Source organism: Apium graveolens, chromosome 9 (assembly GCF_009905375.1).
Source record: "Apium graveolens cultivar Ventura chromosome 9, ASM990537v1, whole genome shotgun sequence".
NCBI lineage: Eukaryota > Viridiplantae > Streptophyta > Magnoliopsida > Apiales > Apiaceae > Apium > Apium graveolens.
The window spans coordinates 119,955,102-119,981,378 of NC_133655.1; positions in this window are offsets into that span (position 1 = coordinate 119,955,102).

The window sequence follows — 26,277 nt, forward strand, 5'->3', positions numbered from 1 at the left end:
ATATAAACCAAGAGAGTAGCAAATAGAAAAATAACTGAGATAGCTGAGAAACACAAAAACAGAGAAATCTTTGTAAGCAGAATCTTTAGCATTTCCTGTATTCTCAGTAGTTCTATTTTGTAAGCAGCTGTGAGCATTTCTGCACACAGAGTCCTCTTGATATATTATATATATCTCTGGTGGAATTGTTTAAATCCACCAGAAAGTTTTTAAAGACTCTTGTTTTTAATTACTTATATTTTGATTCAATTAAGTTTATATTCCGCATTGTGCTGATCAAAACAAATATATCTATAATCGAGTTGAACATTTTTATTTCAAGAAAAAGGTTCAAGAATTCCATTCAACCCCCATTCTGTAATTCTTGCTACATTGTTAAGGGACTAACAAGAAGTCCTCTCTAAAAAATGAAATAAACTACATTTATATTTTAAACAAATTATAAAACAAATAAAATTTAAAAATACAATACAAAGATATTCTATCAATTCACTATTTGATTTATTCAAATTTCTTCTTGTTGATGTTCGTGGGTAGTTGACGTACCCGATTCTCGAAGTGTCAATTGTCATACAAATATCTTTTTCTTCTTCATCCGAATCATCTTATTTCCTTGCCTTTTCGTGGCTTGATCCCAATTCTTTTTACAAACACATATTTTTACTATTTTTACAATATCTAGCGCATGACTTGATCTATTCTCGTCCAACACTCTTCTACCGGCACTAAAAGCGGACTCAAAAGTAATTGTAGAGGCGGGAATTACAAAAATGTCCCTCGTAATTTTAGCTAAAACTGGAAATTAATTCTCATGATTCTTCCACCATGTTAGTATTGAAAATGCTTCATCTAAGAAAAAAAACACTAGTCATGCTAAAATAAGATGTAGTTGTAAAAGATATCGTGGAAATTCTACCAGTTTGGTTTTTAGTTAGGATACCCATCATTGTACTATTGATCCTACTAGCATTATTAGTGTTAGGTGGTGTAACATTTCCAGTTTTTGGAATATATACATCTACAGGACGATGTAATAAGTCTAAACAATTTTGTACATAAATCACATGATTATATGAAACTCCTAATACCTCGTAATAATGTTCTAACATATTTTTTAAACCTACATTTCTTACACCGGGATCAAGAAGACATGCAGCACCATAAATATAAGGAATTCAGAAAAATATTCAATCCACTTAATTTTTATATCAACAATAATATTACCAAAATGCGGATCCTTTTCAAATTCTCGTAAAGTAGTAAAAATATTAACACACTCAATAATAACATGATGTAAATTTAGTCCGTAAACGTAAGAAAAAATCTTAGTACCCTCTGCATAACACTCAAACAAATCACGTACCTTAATTGTCAACTCCCATTGAAATTCGTTAATCAATCAATCCTCCACAAGGTTTCTTGAATCTGAATTATATAATTTCGTGATAACTACCTTATAATTAATTGCCTCGCATAGTAATTTATAACTCGAACTCCATCTCGTGGGACAATCAATACCCCAATTCTTTTGGTATTAACTCATTGTCTCTATAGAATTTTTTATATTATCTTTTTAATGTGTATGCTATACGTAAATACATAATTATTTTTTAATGGGTTCCAAAAATATTGTTATTTGTGAAATCCCCTTTTGAGCCGATAAGCTAAATATGTGTGCACAACATCTAACATGCAATAAAACACAATCTAAAATAGTGGGAATATCGTTCTTAATATAGTATATAGCTTTATTATTTGATGAGTCGTTATCCAAAGAAATCGTACAAACTTTGTGAAACAAATTAAATTCGTTCATTATTTCAACTATTCTTTATTTTATATTATGACCGATGCGTCATTCATCCATAACATAAAAGGCAATTATTCATTTTTGTAAAAAATAACCGGAATTAATGTAATGAACCGTAACACAAATAAATGGCTCACCTTGACTCGAACTCCAACAATCATTATTTAGAGAAACCATACCATTAAAATCACGAAAATAGGCAGTTAATACCGCTCGTTGATGATAATATTATTTTTGTGTGTGACTGTTAGTCGCTAAACACGCGCTAAAATTCACGCAAGTATAGCTTTCGCAAGTAGCATTGAATCTTTTCTAGTTCGTTCCCACAGAGACTGTATTGGTTAACTAATTAATTCACACACTTAAGTAACAATGTATGGTTATTATTCAATGCTAAGACGATAACAAAGTGAGGTTGTTTATAACTAAGAATTAAACTAATAATTATAACTACGAGAATAAGATTGATTAAATTAATAAATATGACAAACATGAGATTCTAACTTCATTAAATACTTCATTCGATAGCCTTATTGATCTTAACCTTAGCATGCAATGGTGATGACACTAATCAGATAACACGAAACGGATAAACACCAACTTTCGTTGCACGAGTACCATACTACCAGACATCCACAAAAGAGATAGAAGCTGAATAGACACCAATTATATTGAGACCTTATATGTCTATAGAATTTGACAACATAACGGTTTAAGCATAAGTTATCTATCTTGATTACACAGGGCAAGTAACATGGTTAAAATTACCTACGAATCATGCATGGCAATACATGAACCTATGCTAGCATGACAAGTTCTAAATCCTTAAATTCACTTTCGCTTCATTAAGAATTAACAAACTAATCTTATAAGTTCGCGACGCTCATAAGACGAATACGCACAACCAATACTAGGATATCATACAATCACCACATACTAAGGCATCAAACATTTTAACTAAAGAAATCCATAAATAAATCCGCTAAAATCCTACAATAATGATTAGCCCATAATCGGACTCATCATCAACGTGGGTTCCGATGAAAGTATGGTATATAAAATGTAGTCTTTATAACGAATAAATAAAACCAAGTACAAACAATAATATAGGTTCAACAAAACAAGAAACGAGCATCCAAGATTACAACTCAAAACAAAGATTCACAAGAATAAACTAGATCGTCTTCGCCTTTATTGAATTGTGCTATAGGTCTCTTGTCGTCTTCTCCTTGTGCTCTGGTAAGTCTCATTATTAAAACACGATCTTGAGTTATCAATATATAGTAGTCCAATTAGCCCGGGAGTCCAGAAAATAGAATTGTAATAGAATCATGATTTTATTATCTTGACACGGCGCGACCGCGCGGTAGTTCAGCGCAGGCGCGCTAGCCTTCTGCCAAAATTGACTTCTTCCATTTTTCTTGCAGACTCGAGCACCACCTAGACACCATATTAGCACTAAAACAATGCTAATTCACCTGATTCATAGATTAATGCCTGAAATGCAAATACACTAGAAAATATGTTAAAACACTTAACAACTTGAGTACAAACGCACTAATCCAAAGCTTATTAGAGCATTATAAAGTGTCATAAATGACACTCAATAGTAACGTTTAATTGTGTTTCTAGGAATTCTTCTAAATATCGGGTTAATTGATTCTTTAATCATATGCTCTAAATTTGGACTCTCGCCGTGAGAAAAAAGCATCCCGTCTAATGTAAGATAAAAGAAAAAAGATTCAATCATTCTATTTCTATTATACACGAAAGGCATACCTCCACCGGGAGACAATGTCACAAAACCACCAATTTGTGTTTGTTGGGGGTGAACCTCCATGTGCGGTTCCACTTTCATGACTTTACTTCGTAATGTCATGATATTTTTGTAAATGCCTATCAACTGTACCCGTATCAAAGCCCTTAGCATGAATAAAAGGAGGTTGTGTTCGACCTTTTTGAATGTAAAGCAAAGAAAAAACTTTATATTTGTTTGGTTCTTACGGTATTTGTTGTCTCGGATAATAATTCCAAACGTGTGAAGAATTTCTTACACTAGTAGCGCTACCTAAGTTTTTATAATATAAAATATTTAATTCGAATGTTTAATAAATTGAAATTGAAAATCGAATATTCGAAATATAAACTTAGTCACATAACAAAGTTACATTCGAATAAAAGAAAATTTAACATTCAAATTTCTGTTTAAAACAAAAATGAATAAAAAATCATTTTTTTAAAAAAAATCATGAAAAATGAATAAAACAATTCGAACATAGAAAGTAAATATTTTGAAAATCAAAACAAACAAATTTCTGGGTTCCATTAGTCGAGGTGGGAGCATCGAATTACTTGGCTTGAACCCTGAGATGATTATGTTCCCCGGCCTTCTACCATGTCAGATAATTTTTAAGCTCGCTGGAATTCAATAACACAGCTGCACTTTTTTTTCAAAATCAAACTAGATGAGATGAGAGTGGGAGTCAAAGAGTGAAATGAGAGCTCGAGTGAGAGTGAGAGAGGAGAAAAGAGACATTGTAATAACCCAAATTTTTATGACTTTGTAAAATGATGAACGGATAGTAATCCTGACAATCGTGGAAAAATATTTTAGCCTACACTATATTAGGGTATGTAATTTAATTTTCCGAGTTGATATTGTGGTTATACGTACCAAATGAGTGTATATAAAAGTTGTTAGTTTTCGAAGAAAACCAATATTTCAAATGACCTTATTTTACAAGCTATCAAGGAATACGAGAATTACATTACGATCAAGGATTTAAAATCATATGAATAAATATTACAAAATATAAGGATTTATAAGAAAGAATTAGCCCACGAGTCACTTACGAGGATTTATTACGATTACGAGAAAGCGACCAAGTGAATACGTAAGTGAATGAATAAATGTAATAAACTCATGCAACTTCCCATGCAAGTCATGCAAACTAATTAGTACAAGAACGCAACCAAGGATTAGTGAATAAATAGTAAACCTTCCAAGAAGCATAGTAAACTAGTTGGATGAATAGTAGTAGTGATGGGCATGGTACTAACCTAGCTTGTAGGTTTAAAAAATGAGCCTTGCTTCTTGATTATTACAATTAATATTTATCAAAATATCACAAAATCATCCAACACACCAAGCAAGCAAGCAAGCATCAAAACAACTCTCTCTCCCCCATTTTACAAGCTTCATTCGGCCCTTTAGTAAAAAGAAGAAAACCAAAATCAAAAATCCAAGATCAAGCCATGAAAAAAAATTCTACAATTAATTCCAAAGATTCCATATTATCAAACTAAGGTAAGACAAATATTTCATCCAATTCTCTTGAGTTTTTTCCTAGGTAAATAAAAAGATAAAGATGATGATGAATAGTAACTAAATAGTAATTTCAAGTGTTTTCGTTGATTTCTTGGATTGATCAAGAATCTTTAAGCACACCTAAGAGCATATAAAGCATTATCCATCCAAGTAGAGCCTTCAAAGGACCCAATAAAGGTATAAAAACTTCTTTCAAACTTTGTTTAGTTATGAACTTTTCAAGAATAACATGGATCTTGAATATAGGATGTAGTTTTGGTGTTGTTATGTTGGTTTGATTGTTGTTGATAAATTAGTTATTAAGGATGAAGTTGATGAATACAAAACCTTGATTTCTTGAGTTGTATAAGTACCTAAATGATGAATTTTTTATTGTTGGATGATTGATAGTGTATTAGTGTTAAAACGAACCATGGATCGTAAACGTAATGTCGTTATAATGCCCGATTTGCGATGTCTTAATTTTATGCAGAATTACAGATTATGTAAACTGTGTTTCTTAAAAATAAGAATTTTAAATGATAGATCTTGTCATATGGATCGTTTAGGTGCTTGAATCACTTAATTTTAATTTACGGTTCAAAAGTTAGGTCCATTTTAGTAAACACGATTTACACGACAAAAACTGCTCGAATTATGAACTTTGGGAGTATAAATGATCGACCTAAATTATTAAAAAATCATGAAAATTTTAGAGAGATTGGGAAATGGAGTAAATAAGATTCCATAAATATTTCAAGTGAAAATATTGATTTGCAAATTTATAAAAATGTCGGATTCGCGATCACGCGAGTAGAATTTCTTAGATGTCGCGAGAGGAGCTGACTTGTAAAACGAATAAGTAAAATGGACGATAAGGACTAAGAACCTAAATCGAGATTAATGGCTATGCGTGATTTAATAAAATGATGATAGTAGAATGAGTCACGTTATTCGATTATAAGATGTACGTATTTAACAAGTAACGTTAAATACAAATAAGAAATAACAAAACGATAATGTTCGTGTTTATAGATTACCGGACAAACTCGAGAGCACCCTTCACCTCGAAACTTCCGGTAAAGTTTGCAAACCCTACTCAAGATTATTGTTGTGTTGTGGAAATGATTTTCTGCATTTACGTATAATGTCATGTTTACCATTATTTCAATTACGAAGTATTATAAGGCGAGGATGACTATGATATAATATGTATCGTATTATATAATTTACGCTATCGAGGAGCGTGGTATATATATTTTGGACAAAAAATCGGTCGGTATATATTATTTAAAAATCCGGAAGTATTCCGGAGATGTTTTGGACGAGTAAAGTCTGTATCTATTTTATTCCAAGGGACTCGATGTCAACTTACGAACTATGAAATACCTCGAATTTTTATCAATACGATTTCCAAAGATTGTATTCCCTCAACTTATATTATTTATTTAAACGATGAATATTTTTTCAAATATTCATTTAAAGGAAGAAGTATTCTTAGATGATTATTTAATTATTAATTTTGAAACATTTAATATTCATTTAAGATTTAATTTATTTACTTAAACATAAATCAGTTGAGGATTACTATTTCAAATACTCATTTAAAAATAGATTATATATGAGGGTTTAATAATTTAATAATTATTAATTATTTAATAATTTCAGGTGATTTCAAAATCATAATTTTTATTTTAAATATTTCATAAAATCATGTTAGTATTATCTGAACTTCGAAAAATATTATTTTGATCTAATTTGAATATTTTGACTATAGTGTCTACTGTGCAAGACATGCCTGTACCATAACAAGTCTAAGTTAAATTGACAACCCTAAGTAAGTTGTACTATAATCTTAGTTTGCAGTTTGTACTGTAACATCTAAAGTCTGTAAAAATGTCAAAGAGTAGACTGGAGTCTTTTTCAGTAAACAGTATCAAGCCTAAGAATCCTATCTGGAAGAAGATCAAGAAGATGATGCCTTAGAAGAATTATGAAGAAGCTTGGATTTGAATAAATCTGTTTTGAGAAAAATATTCTAAGTCAAGATCTCTACAAGTCACAGATTTAGTGTTATAGAGAAGTCATTCGAGAACTCCAGAATGACTTATAGAGAAGTCAGGAAAGTTACTAGAGAACTAAGAGATATCGACAAGCCAAATTGAAGACATGAAGATTGGAGATATCGACAAGTCATTTCTTCACTAGAAAACTCAGAGTTATTGATAAGTCAAAAATCACTAGAGAACTCTGAGTTATCGACAAGTCAAATATCACTAGAGAACTCTGAGATATCGATAAGTCAAATACCACTAGAGAACTCTAAGATATCGACAAGTCAAATATCACTAGAGAACTCTGGGTTATCGACAAGTCAATTAGTCACTAGAGAACTCAGAGATATCTATAAGCCAAAGTGAAGACATGAAGTGGAGAGATCTCGACAAGCTAAATTTTCTTATAGAGAACTCAGAGACCTCTACAAGTCAAAGCAACTATAGAGTAATGAGAGATCTCGATAAGCCAATATACTTATCGAGATGTCAAGTTCTCTATATACCAAACTGAAGATCTCGAGGTAAAACTCAAAGTACAAAGTGCAGACCAGTTCAATATCCAAGATTAACAATCAACAAACAATCTAATCAGTTGGATTGATAAGTCTACAAAAAGCAGTTTGAAGAGTGCAAGATCAAGGGTGAAGATTAACTGACAAAGGAAGATCAAAGTTAACGCAGTATGCAAAGATATGCTAAGCCAGAAATGGAAAATATGCTTTCCCTAAAATGGAATGATTAGTGACAGCTTACTAAAGTGAATAGCAACTCTTATTACACACTGTGTAAACCAGTAGTTAACTATCATATAAAGTTAACACTGGTCCTTTGTTAGGAGTAACAATTTAGATCATAAAAATCTTGTATTCTCTCAAGGAAGAAGCTAATCTCTTTATCAACAAAGAGCCTAGAAATTTTGTAGCAAAACATTCTTAATTTTAATATAAAATTAAGTGAGTTTTGAAAGATCTGTGTTCTTTACTCTTATTGTTTAATTTTAGTCTTAATATATTTCACTACAAGATTTGATTTACTTGGTTCACAACCATAAACACTTCAAAAAAAGTAGGAAAATATAAAAACACATTCATCCCCCCCCCTCGTGTGTAATTCATTACCTAAAAAGTGGTATCAGGGCAAAATATGAAAGTAAATAGATTCAAGATCTTGGAAGAATGAATACACAGAAAAGCAGTAGCATCAAAATTTCCACTTTTGATAAAACCAACTACACTCTATGGAAGAAGAAAATGTTGCTGTTTATCAGGATGGCCAATCCATTATATATTCAGATTCTTAGAAATGGGCCTTTCACTCCTATGGTAAGAGTTGAGGAATCTACTGATGGAGATATGGTCATTCCAGCTCATTATGCTCCTAAAGACCCTTCTGAGTACATTGAGCCTGAGAAAGAAAAAATTTCCCTAGATAGTGGCTTGTAGCTGATCTTCATAGAGTCACTTGACAATGTAATGTACAATAACATTGTCAAATGTGACACTGCTAAATAGATCTGGGAAAAGATTGAAATACTCTATGAAGGATGTTGTGCAAGACATGCCTGTATCATAACAAGACTAAGTCATATTGACAACCCTAAGATTAGTTGTATTGTAACCTTAATATGTAATTTATACTTGTAACACTTAATGTCTGTAAAATGTAAATGGAGCAGACTGGAGCATTTTTCCCTAAACAGTGTCAAGCCTAAGAATTCTATCTAGAAGAAGATCAAGAAGGTCATGCCTCAGAAGAATTATGAAGAAGCTTGGAGTTGAATAATTCTGTTTGGCGAAAAACATTCTGAGTCAAGATCTCTACAAGTCACATAATTAGTATTATAGAGAAGTCATTCGAGAACTCAGAAAGACCTATAAAGAACTCAGGAATTGTATATCGAGAACTCAGGAAATGCTATTGGAGATATCAATAAGTCAGATACCCATTCGAGAACTCAGAGATATCGACAAGTATACATTCATTAGAGAATTCTGAGTTATCGATAAGCCAAAGTCCATTAGAGAACTCTGAGTTATCGATAAACTAAAATTCACTAGAGAACTCAGAGTTGTCGATAAGTCAAGTCAACAATGAAGTTTCAGAGATATCGACAAGCCAACATGCCTATCGAGATGTCGAGTTCTCTACAGCTTAATTGGAGATCTCGAAGTGAAGAAATTTCTCTAAGTACAGAATTGCAGAATAGTTCAATATCCAAGGTTGCAAATCAACAAACAATTCACACAGCTGGATTGACAAGTCTATAAAAAGCAGCTTGAGAGATGTGCAAGATTAATGGTGAAGATTAACTGACAAAGGAGAATCAACCAATACACAGTGGATGAAGATATGCTAATCTAGATATGGAAATCTCACTTTTCCCTTAAATAGAAGTGATTAGTGACAGGTTAGAAAAGTGATTAGCACTTCTTATTGTTCACTGTGTAAACCAAAGTTAACTATCATATAAATTTAACCGAGGTCCTTTGTTTTAAGATAGAACTGAATAGATTAGAAATTGTATTCTCTCTCAAGAAAGAAGCTAAGTTCTAAACCAAGAACTTAGAGATTTTGTAGCAAAACACTGCTTGATTTTTAATATAAAATTAAGTGAGTTTTGAAGATCTTTGTTTTACATATTTGCATTGTTATTTATGTTTAACATCTATTCTACAAAATTATTGATAACAACCAACTGCTAAACCCAAAGTCGACCAAAAAGTAAACATTTAAGCCAAAACACATTCACCCCCCCCCCCACTCTGCGTTGTATTCATACCTAACAAGTGGTATCAGAGCAAAATCTGAAAGTAAACAGATTAGATCTTGGAAAAATGAATACACAGAAAATCAGTAGTACCAAGATTCCTCCCTTTGATAAGGCCAACTACACTTTATGGAAAAAGAAAATGTTGCTGTTTATAAGAATGACCAATCACCTTTACATTCAGATCCTCAAGAATGGGCCCTTCACTCATATGGTTAGAGTTGAGGAAACCACAGATGGAGACATGGTTATTCCAGCTCATTATGCTCTCAAGGATGCCTCTGAGTATACTGAAACTGAAATAGAGAAAGTTTCCCTAGACAGTGTTTTGCAACTGATACTAATTGAGTCACTTGACAATGTAATGTATAATAACATTGTCAACTGTGACAATGCTAAACAGATCTGGGAAAAGATTGAGTTACTCTGTGAAGGAACTGAGGAGGTTAGGTCAAATCAAAGAAGGATATTGATTTCTCAGTATGAGGGTTTTATGGCTAAACCAAAGGAAGGTATTACTGATATGTTTTAAAGGTTTAATAAGCTGATAAATAACTTGCAGCTTCATGATAAATTTTATGATGTTGAAGAAGTGAATTTGAAGTTCTTGCGTATTCTCCCTTATCATTTGGAATAAAAGATCTCTGCAATCAGAGAAGGGAGGGATTTGAGTAGAATCACACTGGAAGTGCTCTATGGGGTTCTGAAAACTTATGAACTTGAAATGATTCAAAAGAAATCATTAAGGGCTGGTCAAGGATGTGTAATGGATGGCTCAAGTGCACTGATTGTGAATGATGGTCAGACCTCTAATGATGAGCAAAGATCCCAAACTCCAGAAATTTCTATAAGTGAGAAAAGAGTCAATGACACTAAAGAGCAAGTCATACTGGAATTGGATGAAGAAGATGAGTTATACACTCTTGATGAGCTTGATGAGCTAGACAAATCAATGGCTTACTTGGCTAGAAAATTCTCTAATATTAGAGTGAAGAAACTAAGATTTTTTAAGAGCAAAGGACAGTCCTTCAACAAAGACAGCAGCTGGAAAGGAAAAGGGAAGTACACTCCTGATAGCAAAACTGGCTACAAAACTGGATCTGTTGATAGATCAAACATAAGGTGCTTTAACTGTGATGAGTTGGGCCATTTTGCTACAGAATGTAGGAAACCCAAGAAGGAAAAGAAAGACAAAGCCTATCTTGAATTGGAAGCAAAGTATGATGCTCTTCTAAAGAAGCAACAAGGGAAAGCTTATATTGCTTAGGGCAAAAGCTGGGATGATTCAGATAATGATGAAGATGAAGAAGTTGGAAACTATGCACTCATGGCCTTGGAGCAAGGAGATTCTTCATCATCTAAATCACAGGTACCAACTCTTACCATAATTGATTTAAATATGAGTCAATATAAGAAAACTGTTGAAAAGATGAGCACAGAAATGTTCCACATTCATACAAGCATGGTTGCTGCAAATGAGGAAGTTAGCAGATTGAAAAAGATCAATGAAAAACTTGAGAGTGAAAAACAAGAGACTAATTTATTGCTGGTTGAGCTTGTTGCTGCTAAGCAAGAAAATGCATACTTAAAGAACAAATTAAAGTGTGCAAGTGAAATTGAAGCAGTATTGAGAGAAAGGCTGGAGAAGAATAAAGTGAAGCTGAAATCCTTCAAAAATGCTTCTGAGTTGATTGGCCAATATCATGAAAAGAACAAGCCATGTGCAAACATTGCCATTAATCTTGATTATGAGGGTTTGAACAACAAGAAGAAGTCTGTCAGTGACAAAGGAAAATCAACTGAAACTGAGAATGTTCCAATTAGTTTGAAGAAAGTTGAATCACCTTTATTCAAGGCATGTGAGGTGAACTTCAGTGAAGAAGAGTTGATCATCAAACAGGAGATAGCTGATGAGGACAAGGAAAAGAAAAATGATGAGACAACTCAGTCTTCCATCTCTGTTGAAACACTAAAAGCCAATCAAGAAACTAAGGAGCATGTGAAGGAGATTAAAGCTGAAGAGGTCAAAAAGAAAAAGAAGAATATAAATGGAAAGATTGGGATAAACAAAAGCAACAATTTTGCTTATGTTGCAGATGCTCCTAGAAAAAGGTGTGAGAATTGTGGATCAATGAATCACCTAACTCACCTTTGTAAAAAGATTGTTAGCAATCCACCTGAAGGAGTCTGCAAGTATAATGAAGCTAAGGCTAATGATCCCTATTCATTCTGTGACAAGTTTGACTGCATTCCCTGCAACATGAAAGTGATGAAGAGTTGCCACAAATTGAGAATTGATCTCATAGAATCAAAATTTGGTTCTATATCTGAAAGGGAAAATACTCAACAGTCTATGAATTCCATTTTATCTGAAATTTCTCATTCTACTTCTACAAAATCAGTTAACAAGAAGAAAGTGCCCAACACAGCTTGGGTAGCTAAACACACTTAATCCTTATTGTGTGCAGGGAAAAGGAAAGAAGGTCATATGGATCATTGATAGTGGATGTTCCAGGCATATGATAGGTGATAAGGCCCTACTATCACAATTTGAGGAGATGGCTGGCCCTTTGGTGACCTTTGGAGACAACATCAAAGGATTCACAATGGGATATGGCAAGATTGTTTCTGGAAATGTTGTCATTGAAGATGTAGCACTAGTTGTTGGATTGAGGGTAAATCTTCTAAGTGTTAGTCAATTTGCAGACAGAGGTTTTCAAGTTGTTTTCAACAAAGAAGATTGTGCTTTTATTAGCAAAAAGACTGGTGAAATTGCTCTTAAAGGAGTAAGAAAGGGAAGCTTGTTTATTGCAGACTTAGACTCAACAAATAAGGATGGAGTGTGTTGTTTCTACACCAAGGCATCATAAGAGCAAAGCAAATTGTGGCATAAGAAGCTATCTCACTTGAACTTCAAAGCAATCAACACCTTAGTCAAGAAGGAGCTTGTGAGAGACATGCCCAGTCTGGAATTTGCTCAACTGGAAGTTTGTGAAGCTTGTCAGAAAGGAAAAATGAAAAGATCAAGTCACAAGTCAAAATCTGTGAATTCTATAAGTGCACCTCTGCAACTTATTCACATGGACTTGTTTGGGCCAGTAAATGTCTTGTCCATTTCAAGGAACAAATATGCCCTTGTCATGGTTGATGATTTTTCAAGATACACTTGGGTTGAGTTCATGTACTCTAAAGATGAAACTCCAAACATTATAATTGAGCACATCAAGAAAATTGAGAAGCAAGCTGAAGGAAAAGTTAGTGTGAAAAGATTAAGGAGTGATAATGGAACAGAATTCAGAAACTCAACATTAAGTGAATTCTGCAAAAGCAAAGACATTGTTCAAGAATTTTCAGCAGCTAGAACACCTCAACAGAATGGAGTAGTTGAGAGGAAAAATAGAACATTGGTTAAAGCTGCTAGAACCTTGCTACAAGATGCTGAGTTGCCAACTAGTTTTTGGGAAGAGGCTGTTAATACTGCATGCTACACTCAAAACATATATATCATCAACAAAGCTTATGGCAAATCACCTTACTCAATCATGTCTAACAGGAAGCCTACAGTGAAGCATCTACATGTGTTTGGAAGCAAGTGTTATACTCTAAAAGACAACTCTGAATATGTGGGAAAATTTGACTCTAAAGCTTTTGAAGCAATTTTTCTAGGATATTCACTGGAAAGAACAGCCTACAGAGTTTATGTGATTGATCAAAAGAAAATTATGGAAAGCACAGATGTGACTTTTGATGATGACAAGTGTCCAGGCTTGGAATGCCTTGATGTAAATGATACTAAAGCCCTTGCATTTGAGAATCTAACCATTGATAGTGATTCTGATGAGGAAGATGAATTGTGGCACAACAAATGACAAATGAAGAGACCTCTGAACAAAATCATGGAAATGAAAGCTCTCTTCAGACACCTGAATTTGATGGCACAAACTCAGGGGGAGAAGGAGAGAATGGAAATGACAGTCATGGTAATACTGAAGAAAATGATGAAGGCACTAGTCAACAGACACACACTAGAAAGTGGGATAGGAGTCATACAGTAGAAGCTATTATTGGTGATCCCTCAGCTGGTTTGAGAACTAGAAGTGCAACTGCTAATATATGCCTACATGCATGTTTTCTATCTCAAGTAGAGCCCAAGAAAATTGAAGAAGCCCTAGTGGATCCTGATTGGATATGTGCTATGCAGGAGGAGCTGAATCAGTTTGAGAGGAACAAAGTTTGGAAATTAGTCTCTGCACCAAAGAACAGAAGTATAATTGGAACTAAGTGGGTGTACAGGAACAAAATGGATGAAAATGGAATTGTTACTAGAAACAAAGCAAGGCTGGTTGCTAAAGGCTACTCACAAGAAGAGGGAATTGACTATGATGAGACTTTTGCTCCTGTTGCAAGACTAGAAGCAATAAGAATTTTTCTGGCATTTGCTGCACACTCAAATTTCAAGGTGTATCAAATGGATGTCAAGAGTGCTTTTCTTAATGGTGAACTAGAAGAAGAAGTTTATGTGCAACAGCCACCTGGCTTTGAAGATCCAGAATTTCCTAACTTTGTTTACAAATTACTCATGGCTCTATATGGATTGAAACAGGCACCTAGAGCCTGGTATGACACACTGTCAGAATTTCCACTCAAACATGGTTTTACCAGAGGTATTATTGATAAGACTCTCTTCTACAAGAATCATGGTGAAGATATGATCCTAGTACAAATCTATGTGGATGATATCATCTTTGGATCTATAAATGAAAAGCTTTGTCAAAGATTCTCTAGGCTAATGTAGAGTGAGTATGAAATGAGCATGATGGGAGAATTGAGTTACTTCCTTGGTGTAACACCCCCAGATCCGGGGTCGGGGATCCGGGTCGTCACGGTCTTTCCTTCCACAATATCACTTCACTTAATTAATAATAATAACCTTATGCTGTGACCCCACACTAACACACATCACAACCCGTTATAGTCTCAGAGAGGAAATTTAAATAAGTACAAGTCTTTGAATCCACAATTTAAAAGTTATTACAACCCAAAATGATTACTTGATAAATTTACAGTTAATTGCCATTATCTGCCACAAGTTATAATTATGCATAATTTGATTCTCAAAAATAGAATGCCTGATCTACCAATAGATCTACCTCTGCAGCTATAGCAGCCACAACATCATCGGGAAGACGCGGGACGCTTCCCACGCGCTTGCGCTGGGTCTGCTGGAGTCTGGCCATCTTTCCTAACTGTTGTTGTGTGATGAAAAAATAAAGCAAGAGTGAGCCTTACAGCTCGCAAGATAATATATAGTGATAACAATAATATAAGTATCTAAATGGATACTTACTAGAATCTTTTATCATGAGTAAGATAATTACTTACTAGATATAAGTAAAAACAAGGGATGAAGTTACCAAATACTTCACTATACTTATATCATTTATAAAGCTACTTGAACTACCACTGTTCAAAGTATAATGAGCTTTCAACAGTTCATCACATAGATGAGACTACAAGACAAGATTTGAATAGATTAAATCTTTGAAATATTATTAAAGGAAATGAAGTTATGATATACTTCATTAAGTTCTGATATATATATATATATATCCACATATACATCTTCTTTATACATTTCCTGAAAACCTCTGTCATGTAAAGTATGAACAGAATTGCAATATCCAATAAATTTGGAAAGGAAAAGAATTTTGGCATAAACCAGATATCTTGCTGATCAGGCAAAGATACCCATAAGTAACCTTTTCTACTAGTAGATGGACGAATTCCCCACTGGTCATCACCCTGGTCTCAATAGGACCTTATGCTGGACTGCCACTCAGCCACTTATGCATTTGATGGACTCCCACTGAGCCACTTACACTATTATGGACGCCCACTAAGCCCATGTTGCTTATGCCGACTCAATAGATGGACTTACTTCCCGAATGTTGGGTAAGTAATCAAGTCATTTACCAAAACTGCAACCGTGTTGCGAATATAAAATACACCACAGAGCCGGATCCCTCAGGTTTTGAGCGAGTATTTAAATCCCCTTAAAAAGGAAGATCTTAAATATAAAAATGAGTTTTGGGATCCGCTCTAACTTTTAAAAATCATTTTGAAGACTCGAAAACACTTTATAGAGTGTTTGGAGTAAAGCTGATTTAATGAAGTAAATCAGTCCCAAGAATATTTAGAAAATGACTGAATATTATTATTTAAATAATATTCCCATAAAGAATAATCTTTATAAAAATAATTGAAGTAGAAGTTTTAAAACTTATACTTGAAACGAGTATTAAATAACCAAAGATATACTTATATGAAAGTACTATCTTTATTTGAATAATCGAAAATAAGTTTGATTATTTACACCTTATTCTTTAATAAAATAAAGAACAAATCTCAGCAAATAATCGGAGTCATAGATCCTCAAATGAATATTCAAAAATATTCATTAAATAATATAAACGGAGTTATAAGCCCTCGAATGAATATTCAAATAATATTCAGATAATAAAGTAAAAGGAGTCATAAGTCCTCGAATGAATATTCAAAATAATATTCATTTAATATAAAGGAGTCATACGCCTTCGAATAATATTCGAAATAATATTCAATAATAAAATAAAGTTAAAGTTATCGAATAAACCTTATTCGATTAATAGTTTTGAAAACTATGACCATATATATATATATAAGTATATATATATATTTATATCCATATATATAAAATCTACTCGGGATCCTCGACTCCCGGTTTTAGAAAATATTTTCACCTTTGGGTCCCTGTACTAAGGGTATATGCAAATTACCGCTATCCTCTAGCATAGGTATTATCAACTGAATCAACAGATATATATGGAAAGAATACGAAACAGGTATGCATATATATATACCATAGCAGCATGCTTCAATATATTGCAACATTTGCTAATTAACCAACATGCATCTATCGCAAGATAATGCAAATACATATATACATCACAACAACAGTTATAACTGGTAGAAAACTTGCCTGAGTGACTTGGGGTGATAAAAGGCTCGGGACGAGTCTGGTAACCTATAAACAACAAGTAAGTTGGAATTAAACCAAAGTCACTTGTAAATCTATACTTTAACTAACTTAGACTCTAACGCTTATTTTGCGCTTACTGACTCGCTTAAGTCACTCGGGTACCCTCGGCTCCACCATTTTTAATAATTTAACCTTTATGAGTTTTAAGGCGATTCCTTCGCGAGTGTCTTACTAACTGCCTAGCACACTTACCATAAATGTTTCATACATTAATTACCCTTTTTGGTCTTTAACCTATGTTTCAAAGTAAGGCGAGGGGAAAAGTTTCGTTCGCGAAATGCCGTTACTTGAAACGGTCGTTTCTCCTAAACCGTGCATCGGAATTGAACGAACTACATATCAAAACGAAGCTCGTAACATGAGCTATCTAAACATGGCAATGGTCATAATCTAGCAGGGGGTTCTCGGGTCCTAATGTTATGCACAAAAACAGTCTAAAGAAAATCGGACGTTACGACGACTATGTTTACGCGATTTCCCAATTTAAACCATTCAAAACCAACCACAATTCAACCCCAAATCAATCATACAACCAACACCCATCCAAACCACATCATAACAGCCCCAAAAAATCCATATTAACCATTTATACTTATTCCCCACATAAACTAAAAGCTTTACTTAGGTTCTTTAACTAATTATCAAGATTTACAACTCCAACAATACCACAAAACCAACTAATCTCTACAAACTCAACCAAACTTCAAACAATCAAGCACCATGCTTCACATATACTATATCAATCATATTCAATCCTAATTACTCAAAACTAAAGCTAGGGTTAGTAGTTTATACCTTCCTTGGAGAGTGGAGAATCAAGAGAATGGCTTGGAATCACCCTTAAAGTCCTTATCCAAGCTTAATCTAAACAAAACTTCAAGAACACAAATTTTAATTCTTGAAAAACACTATTCACCATCTTCTTTCATGATTTATAGAAAAAGATTGGCTTGGAATTAGAAGCTTAAACTTATAGGAAGTATGTAACTATCCATGGGGAAGCTTAGATAATTACCTTGCTAAATAGTAAGTGGTGGAGCTTGGATCTTCAATTTTTAAGAAAAGAGGCCGAGAGCTAGCTTGGGAAGAAAGAGAGATTTTTGTGTTTTGTTTGATGAAAATGAAATGATTGGCTTGGTGGATGAGATTTTGATTTGTTTTTGGTTAATTACCAATTTAACCTTGATGTTTGTGTGGTTAATAACCATCCACATCTCCTTCCTCCTTATGTCATGCTTGTGTCATGCTATGATGTCATCTTTCCCTCCTTGTCCTCTTCCCATTGGTTGGGTGACATCATCCTCTCTAATCCCTTTGATTAACTTCCTAATTGTTTGCCTAATGACCGCTGATCTGTTATACGGTTCGCTTAACTTTCGTTTTCGTTTATCGTTTGAGGGATCATACCCGGGATCTTATTACTTAGGTTCCCTTAACCTTTCTCAATACATTATATTCCTTTTTATGATCCTCTATTATAATCCTTTAATTTAAATCCTTTTTATCCTGTTACCTTATACTCAATTCTCTCCGTATCTAGTGTATTTCCGGGAAAAATCAAAGTGTTCGGATTTGGATTCTGACGATCTTTACATACACTTATATCCCATATAAAGTACTAATAAAATCTCAGAATATCCATATCAGAACCCCTACATAGTGTGGCATGAAAAGTTTTCTCATTCAGCAAAAACACTATTCATAAGGGTTTCAAAAATTTCCCAAAAATTGGGGTTATTACAGTCTCCCCTCCTTAAAAGGATTCCGTCCCGGAATCAGATAGAAATGAATAGGGATACCTTCTTAGTATTGCATTTTCTAACTCTCAAGTCAATTTTCCCACATTGTGGTTCTACCATCAAATTCTTACTAGTTTGATAACCCTTCTCCTAAGCACTCGTTCCTTCTTAATCTATACCCCTTCCTAGTTGCTCCATATAGGTTACGTCTGGTTGCATGTCTATGCGCTCCTATGCCCCTATTTATCTGGCATCTGAATTACACTTTCTTAACATTGATACGTGAAACACGTTATGACTTGCTACATGTTCTGGGGTAAGGCTAGCTCATATGCTAACTTCCCAATACTTCTTAATATATCCAAGGGTCCAACAATTGGTGGACTTAGCTTTCCTTTCTTTCCGAATCTAATTAATTCTTTTCAAGGGAATACTTTTAACAATACAAGGTTGCCTCCTTCCTATTCTTTGTCTTTTCGTGTCAAATCGACATACTTCTTATGTCCTTCCTGGCTACTACCAGTCGTCCTCTGATTAGATCTATTATATCCCTGGTCCTTTGGACTACTGCGGGTCCGAGCATCTTGCGCTCTACAACTTCATCCTAACATAAGGGAGATCGACATTGTCTTCCCTTAAGGATCTCATAAGGCGATACCTCAATACTGACATATGATCTATTGTCGTAAGATAACTTAATCCGCGTTAAGTGATCATTCCAAATTCTTTCAAGTCTATTACACAGACTCTCATCATAGCTTCTAATCATTATAGCTTTTGCTTCTCAATACCCATTCTTTTCCAGTTCGTAATCGCTATCACCTTCCGTTCCTAATATTATACTGGTTATACTTTTGCTCGTTAGCGTTCTATAACCTTTTAATAACCACGTCAACCTTAGTATCACGAATGTGTTTCCATCCCAAATACTATCACAATTTTATTATCCTTTTTCAGCTGCTTCTATCTTCGAAAGCTTAATCCTTCATATAGAAGTAAAAGAATTTATTGAGAGATCACTATGATCATGAACACTTGTTATATCGCATAGTTAGTACAGAAGGTGGCCAGCCTTTTGTACTTGACAAGCAATTAAATAATAGATGGTATCCTACTAGGCTTCTATCACACAAATAGATAGTCATTCGGCAATACCTCCCCTTTCTGGAAGGGTTGTTCTTCTCAGCTTACATGAAATGAAAAGAAGAGAAAAGAACGAATTGAAGAGAATTGTATATATGAAAAAAAAATATACTGCCACAAAATATCTGGCTTGGAACCTACCTCTGAACTATAGAGGTTTGTCATAGGAGAACAAATCATATACGTATATAAATCAACATTAAGCATTATAGCATCGTATTTCCCATGCCTAAATATTTTCGCTATCCCGTCCATCATTCTATGGACCCACACTCTTCCTCGAGCTTATACACAATCACCTTTGAAACTCCCTTGTAAGTCATATGTCATAGCCTATTTGTATATTCGAGGATTCAACTCAACTCAAATAAGAATGTAATAAGTAAATAGTAGATCTACCGTCAGAGAGATCTCGCAAAGTAATATCTGTCAAAGGATTCAGAAACAAGGTTCATCTACAGACTTGAGGAGTTAATTCACTGGAAGAAGTTCAAGAAGTTGATCATGCCTCAGTGATATAAATCAAGATCGTGGATTTAATCAAGTGACAGAGATCTCGTCAGGGTATCAATAAATTACAAGGATTTAATCTGAAGAAAATCAAAGTGTCAGAGTCAAGACATGAAGAAACGTCACGGAAGTTAGTCACTCATGAACCAGACAGTACATCGAGTGTCAACGTTGAAGTGGTGGAATTGATTCATAATTTTCAGTGATTTTCGGAAGATTTGCAGAAGAATGGTTGCTGCTCAAGACTAGAATTAATTCTCTAGTAATTAATTAATTCATCTAATTTAATTAAGAAAATAAATTATATCTGTGAAGAATAATTTATTTATTAATTGAATTAATTGATTAATTAATTCTGATTTAATTCTAGGAATTTTAGGAATTTTCAGAAGTTTAATTGGATTAAATTTAAGCTTTAAATCAGCAAGACAATTGAAAATGAACTAGCATGACAATCAGGATTGTCATACCGATTGTCATGCTAGGCCATTTTACATTGTCATACCGAAAGTTACATCAGGAGGGTGATTGTCTTGCTAGTTCATTCTGATTGTCTTGCTAGTTCATTCAGATTGTCTTGCTAGTTCATTCAATTGTCCTACCGAAAGTCATACAAGCTTAAAGGATTGTCATTCCAATTCAATTAACTCAGCTGTTGATAAATAGAAGCAGAAGTCATTTTAACAAAAAGAGAGAAGACAAGAACAAAGAGCAGCCGCCTCTGAAAAATATAACATCCTTCATCTGCTTTATTCAAGATCATAATTTCTAGATTGTAATGTTAAATCTAATCCACTAGAAATCTTTATCTTGTTCTTGTATATCAATCTAGCGGATTAAAATCCCTAGAACTTAATCTCAAATCGCGTTTAGCATTTGATTCTAATTATTGCAAAAATAGAAAAAGTTCATGTCGAATTTATTCTAAATTTGTGATAATTGATTTGAGATTAATACCTTGTAATCGATACAGTTGTTGTAACACATTTCAAGTTTAATAATATTTTTATTTAACTTGAATTTTGTTTCACATTTTTTATTCCGCATTTTATTCGATTATTTGGTAACGTTTGTATTCAACCCCCCTTCTACAAACACATTGGGACCTAACAATTGGTATCAGAGCCTTCTGATTAACGAACAAATCAAGATCCTAGACTTTTGTGATTTTTCAACTCCTTGAATTTTTATTTATTCAAAAATTCATAATGACTTCACATAAAGTTGGAACCGTTAAAATTCCACAATTTGATAAAGAGAATTATATCATGTGGAAGAAGAAGATGCTATTATTTTTACAAGTTGCAAATCCCAAATATTCAAACTTGTTAAAGAAGGGTATAAAAACTCCGATGGTTATTGAACCGGAGGTAATAATAGATGGTGTGGTGACTACTGAAGCTAGAACCTATCCAAAAGAGCCTGAAGATTTTACTCCTGCTGAGAAGGAAGAAGCCTCCTTGGATGCCAGCCTTCAATTAATATTAATTGATTCCCTTGATCCCTTGATGAACAGACATGTGATGAACTGTAAAAATTCCAAACACATGTGGGAAACTATTGAGGTGATTAATGAAGGCACAGAGGAAGTTAGGGAGAACAAGTTGGAAATCCTAACCTCTGAATATGAACATTTCAAATCAAATCCAGGAGAAGGAATTACTGAAGTGTTTGAGAGGTACAATGCGTTGATCAACAACCTGAACATCAATGGAAAGTATTATTCAATCAGGGAGGTCAACAAAAAGTTCCTTTTAACACTGCCAGCTCATCTTGAACATAGAATCACTGCCATTAGAGAAGCTAGAGATCTGAGTGAGATTTCTTTGGACAGGCTCTATGGAGTGTTAAAAACCTATGAGTTGGAGCAGATTCAACAGAAGGAAGTCTACGGGAAGGATAGAATGGTCAGCACATCTACTGCACTTGTAGCTGAAGGTCAACAACAACAACAATCTCAACAGTTAGAAAGAATGGTACAGTTTTCCAAGGGTGAGGAAAATGAGTTAGTAGCAGAATATGATCCTCCTACTACAAATCAATCAAGTGATGATTTTTATTCCTTGGAAGAGCTGGAGCAATTGGAAGACGAGTCAATGGCCCAAATTGTCAAGAGATTCTCCCATGTCAGATTCAAGAGGAATCCCAAGCTTAAGTACAAGTCCAACTACAACAAATTCCAGAAAGGTGGATCTTCATCCTCTAACACCAGCAGTGGTGGATACAAAACAGGGATGGTTGATCGGAGCACCATTAGATGCTATAACTGCAATGAGTTGGGACACTTTGCCACAGAATGTAGGAAGCCAAAGCAAGTAAGAAAGAACTCTGAAAGGGCTTATCTGGCAAAGGGAAGAAGCTGGGATGATACTGACAGTGAAGATGAAGATGAAGGAAATCTTGCTCTTATGGCTATTGATGGAAAAGCTTCATCGTCAAGAATAGAGGTAAAACTTTCTGATGCTGAAATGGTTTATCATCTAAGAGGTAACTTAGATTGTGCACGTCGTGATAATGAACTGTTAAGTTTACAGATCACAGACCTTGAGAAAGAGGTCAATGAATTAAGACTTGTGCACATTAATCAAGACAAATTAAAAGAACAGGTATCTTTTCTAGAGAATAGAGTTGACTGTTATAGAAAACTCGAAACTATTCTCAAAGACAAGATCACCGGTCTTGAGACTAAGGTTAGAGCCTACTTCAATTCTTGTTCGAAGGCTAAAGAGTTCTACAGTAAGCAAGCTGTTAATCAAACATCTGGAATAGGTTATGATTACAATGCTGCTATTGGAGAATTAGGCATAAACTCCCCTCCTCATGTATGTGCTAAAGGGAGGGAAGTACCACATGTGCTTAAGGGTGTTGATGAACCCCTCTATAAAGCATCAATTGCTGAACCATTTGATGCGACCTCTTCTATTATTCAAGAAGAAATTCGTGCTGAGGATCATGCTTATGAGAAGATTGTTTCCAAGTCAAGTGAGTCGAAAGTTCCAGTCAAAGTTGTGAAAGCAACTGAGACTAACTCAGACACACATGAGTTGGATAACAATAATGCCATGTCTACCATGCATAAATTGCCTGATGTTAATCACTCTCATAAAGCATGTGGTGTTGCTAATTGTATGTCTTGTGCTTTTAATATGATGTATGCTTATTTTAATGGTAAGTATGTGTCTAATGATAAGACTACTCCTCGTCAGCATGTGAATAACAAGAAGCATGATAGGTCTAAGACTGCTAGTCCTTCTAAGGCTAGAAAGGAGACATTTGTGCCTAAGCTTAAACAGAAATTTGTTAAGGCTGTTTACAAGGTCAAATGTTCAGTCATTGAGAAAGTTGAGACAATTAAGATTAAAAATGTTGTTTTTCCTGACAAAGGACAGTTCTACAAGTATGCCGGGCCCAACCAAGTTTGGGTTCCGAAGAAGGTCTAATCCATTTGAAGTGCAGGGCAGTATACAGGTGTAACCGGTAGTGTGGATTCTTGACAGTGGATCATCAAGATATATGACCGGAGATAGAGCCCTGCTATCAAATGTGATTGAGAAAGCTGGCCCCCTGGTTACCTTTGGAGATAACAGCAAAGGTTTATCTGAGGGATATGGCTGTTTGCAAGCTGGGAATGTTATCATTGTAATTTTGTATATTGTGCTAGGTTATTATCAGGAAGCAGTATCTAACATATAGCACCAGTGACGAGACTTGAGAATATTACGACATATCAGGCACCTGCTGCACATTACACTTGGAATTGGACTCTAGTAAGATGTGTACAAGTGTACTCCTGTTTGGTGAGTTAAAAGAGGAAGTCAGTGCACCACAGTTCATGGACTTTGCAGCTGCAGATCTATCGGACTATGCAATCTCTTCTTCACAATCTCACTTCAGGTTGGTATGAACTAGTATACTGCTCAAGCAATCGTCAAGAACATGGTATGGCACTCTAACAGAAATTGTAATTTTATATGAACTAGTAGAGTCGTCATAATTATGCAACATAACAATTAGTATCTAAAGTACTTGACAAGTATCGGTCAATGATATCTTGTTAACATTATGTTGCAGATATTTGTAAGCTTTTGATATGAATGAGAATTACTTAGACTTTACCCTAAGTGATCAATGTTTTATCAAAAACTCATTCATATTGAAAAACAAAATCAAACTTCTTTCTACATTAGTGATTTCTTATGTCATGTAAAATCTTTTGAAATCACTATTGTAAATCATTTTCTCTCTATTACCATATGTTCTATGATACAGGTTCAGTCTCCAATGACTTTCTTTCATTGACAGTCATGAGGTTGAAAACCCACAACGTCTATCCCAGACTGTAAAGACAAACACAAAAACAGAACCAACCAACACTCTCTTACCACTAAAAGTAGTATGAATGAGCGTGAGGGAGATAGTGCCTAGTGCACCACATAAGGAAGGTTCTGTAGTCAACCCAGTAGCTCTGTCTCCTACATAGATGAGTAGTATTTAAACCGAGACAACTGCTAGCCCCCATACATCTTCTCAAAAAGATGTAATGGCTGAAAAGGTACAAAAACAGTTACTAGATTCATTCTCTCAACAGGGTGCGTCTATTGAATTTTGCCTGTCGGCCAAGGTATCCGATGTAGTGTCACCACTTCAAACATAATCAATTCTTGATGCACAAGGAGAGGTTACACACACAAAGGATGAGTTGACGGAAACAAGAGTTTCGACCATTTTAAGGTCAGATTCGATTGTTCAAGGTTCGTTAGTGGACCAATTGCCTTTACAGGTGTTAGGAGAGGATACTGATCCAAAAGCCATATGTCAGTGGTCAGTGTCTACCTCCCCAGGCTTAAATCCCCTGGATGCATCTGCGGATAGTGGATCTGACATAGGTGCAGATCGGCAACTTGTTGACAATGATTCAGATATTACCTGATGAGTCACAAGGAAATGTCTTCACAGGCATTAGAAGGGAACTTTGATCTTTATGCTAAATTCTTTGGATCATTGTTTACCTTCCCAGAATTCAAATCTGGAACCCTAAAAGGGAAACTAGCAACTTGTAGATTATGACTCAGATTTATCTGACGAGTTTAACAAGGATGGGGATTTGTGAACTCCCATTGCACCACCTGTGACCTCCTTAAGGATGGCTAAGGTGATTTTCCTTGCAGGTATAGCTGATTTTTGGAGCTATGAGAGGAGTGATACACTTGTGAGAATGAGTGTAAACACGAGTGGAGAGAAGAGTGAAACACATGTGAGGTACACTAAAACACAATCACACACTCACAGTGAGGAAGAAAAAGAAACTACTTGTTATTTCTTTTCCAACCAAGTGAAATATGAGAACTCCTTCAGACGACGGCATACATTCCTTCTTTAAGGGGGAGATAAAAGCTTAAGTAATAGTTTGGAGGATTCCTCAACTAAGGGGGAGAAATAGCAGGGAGTAAGAAAAAGATCCTACATGTACACTACACCACACCATTGTTGTTTGTAACTACGGATCCTATTGTACGGGAGAGGTGGTAAACACAAGGTGATTTCCTAGTAAGGGAAGAAGCTGTTAGGGGAGTACCATTGGTTTTTATCTGCGGATCCTATTGTACGGGAGAGGTGGTAAAACGAAGGTGATCTTCTTTAATCAGTTGATTCTCATAGGGGGAGAAGCAAGAGATATGGGCTTCTCAACAGGAAATGTGGTTGTACAAATGAAGATGGAACTACTTGAAGATATGTTCAGTCTAGAGGAACATCTACTTGGAATCTGGAAAATGTTAAATCTCATCCAGAACTTTTCTGCTATTTACTTTGCATGTATGTTTATATCTTTTTCTTATTTGTTAGTTGAGTTATCCTCTAGGTATTT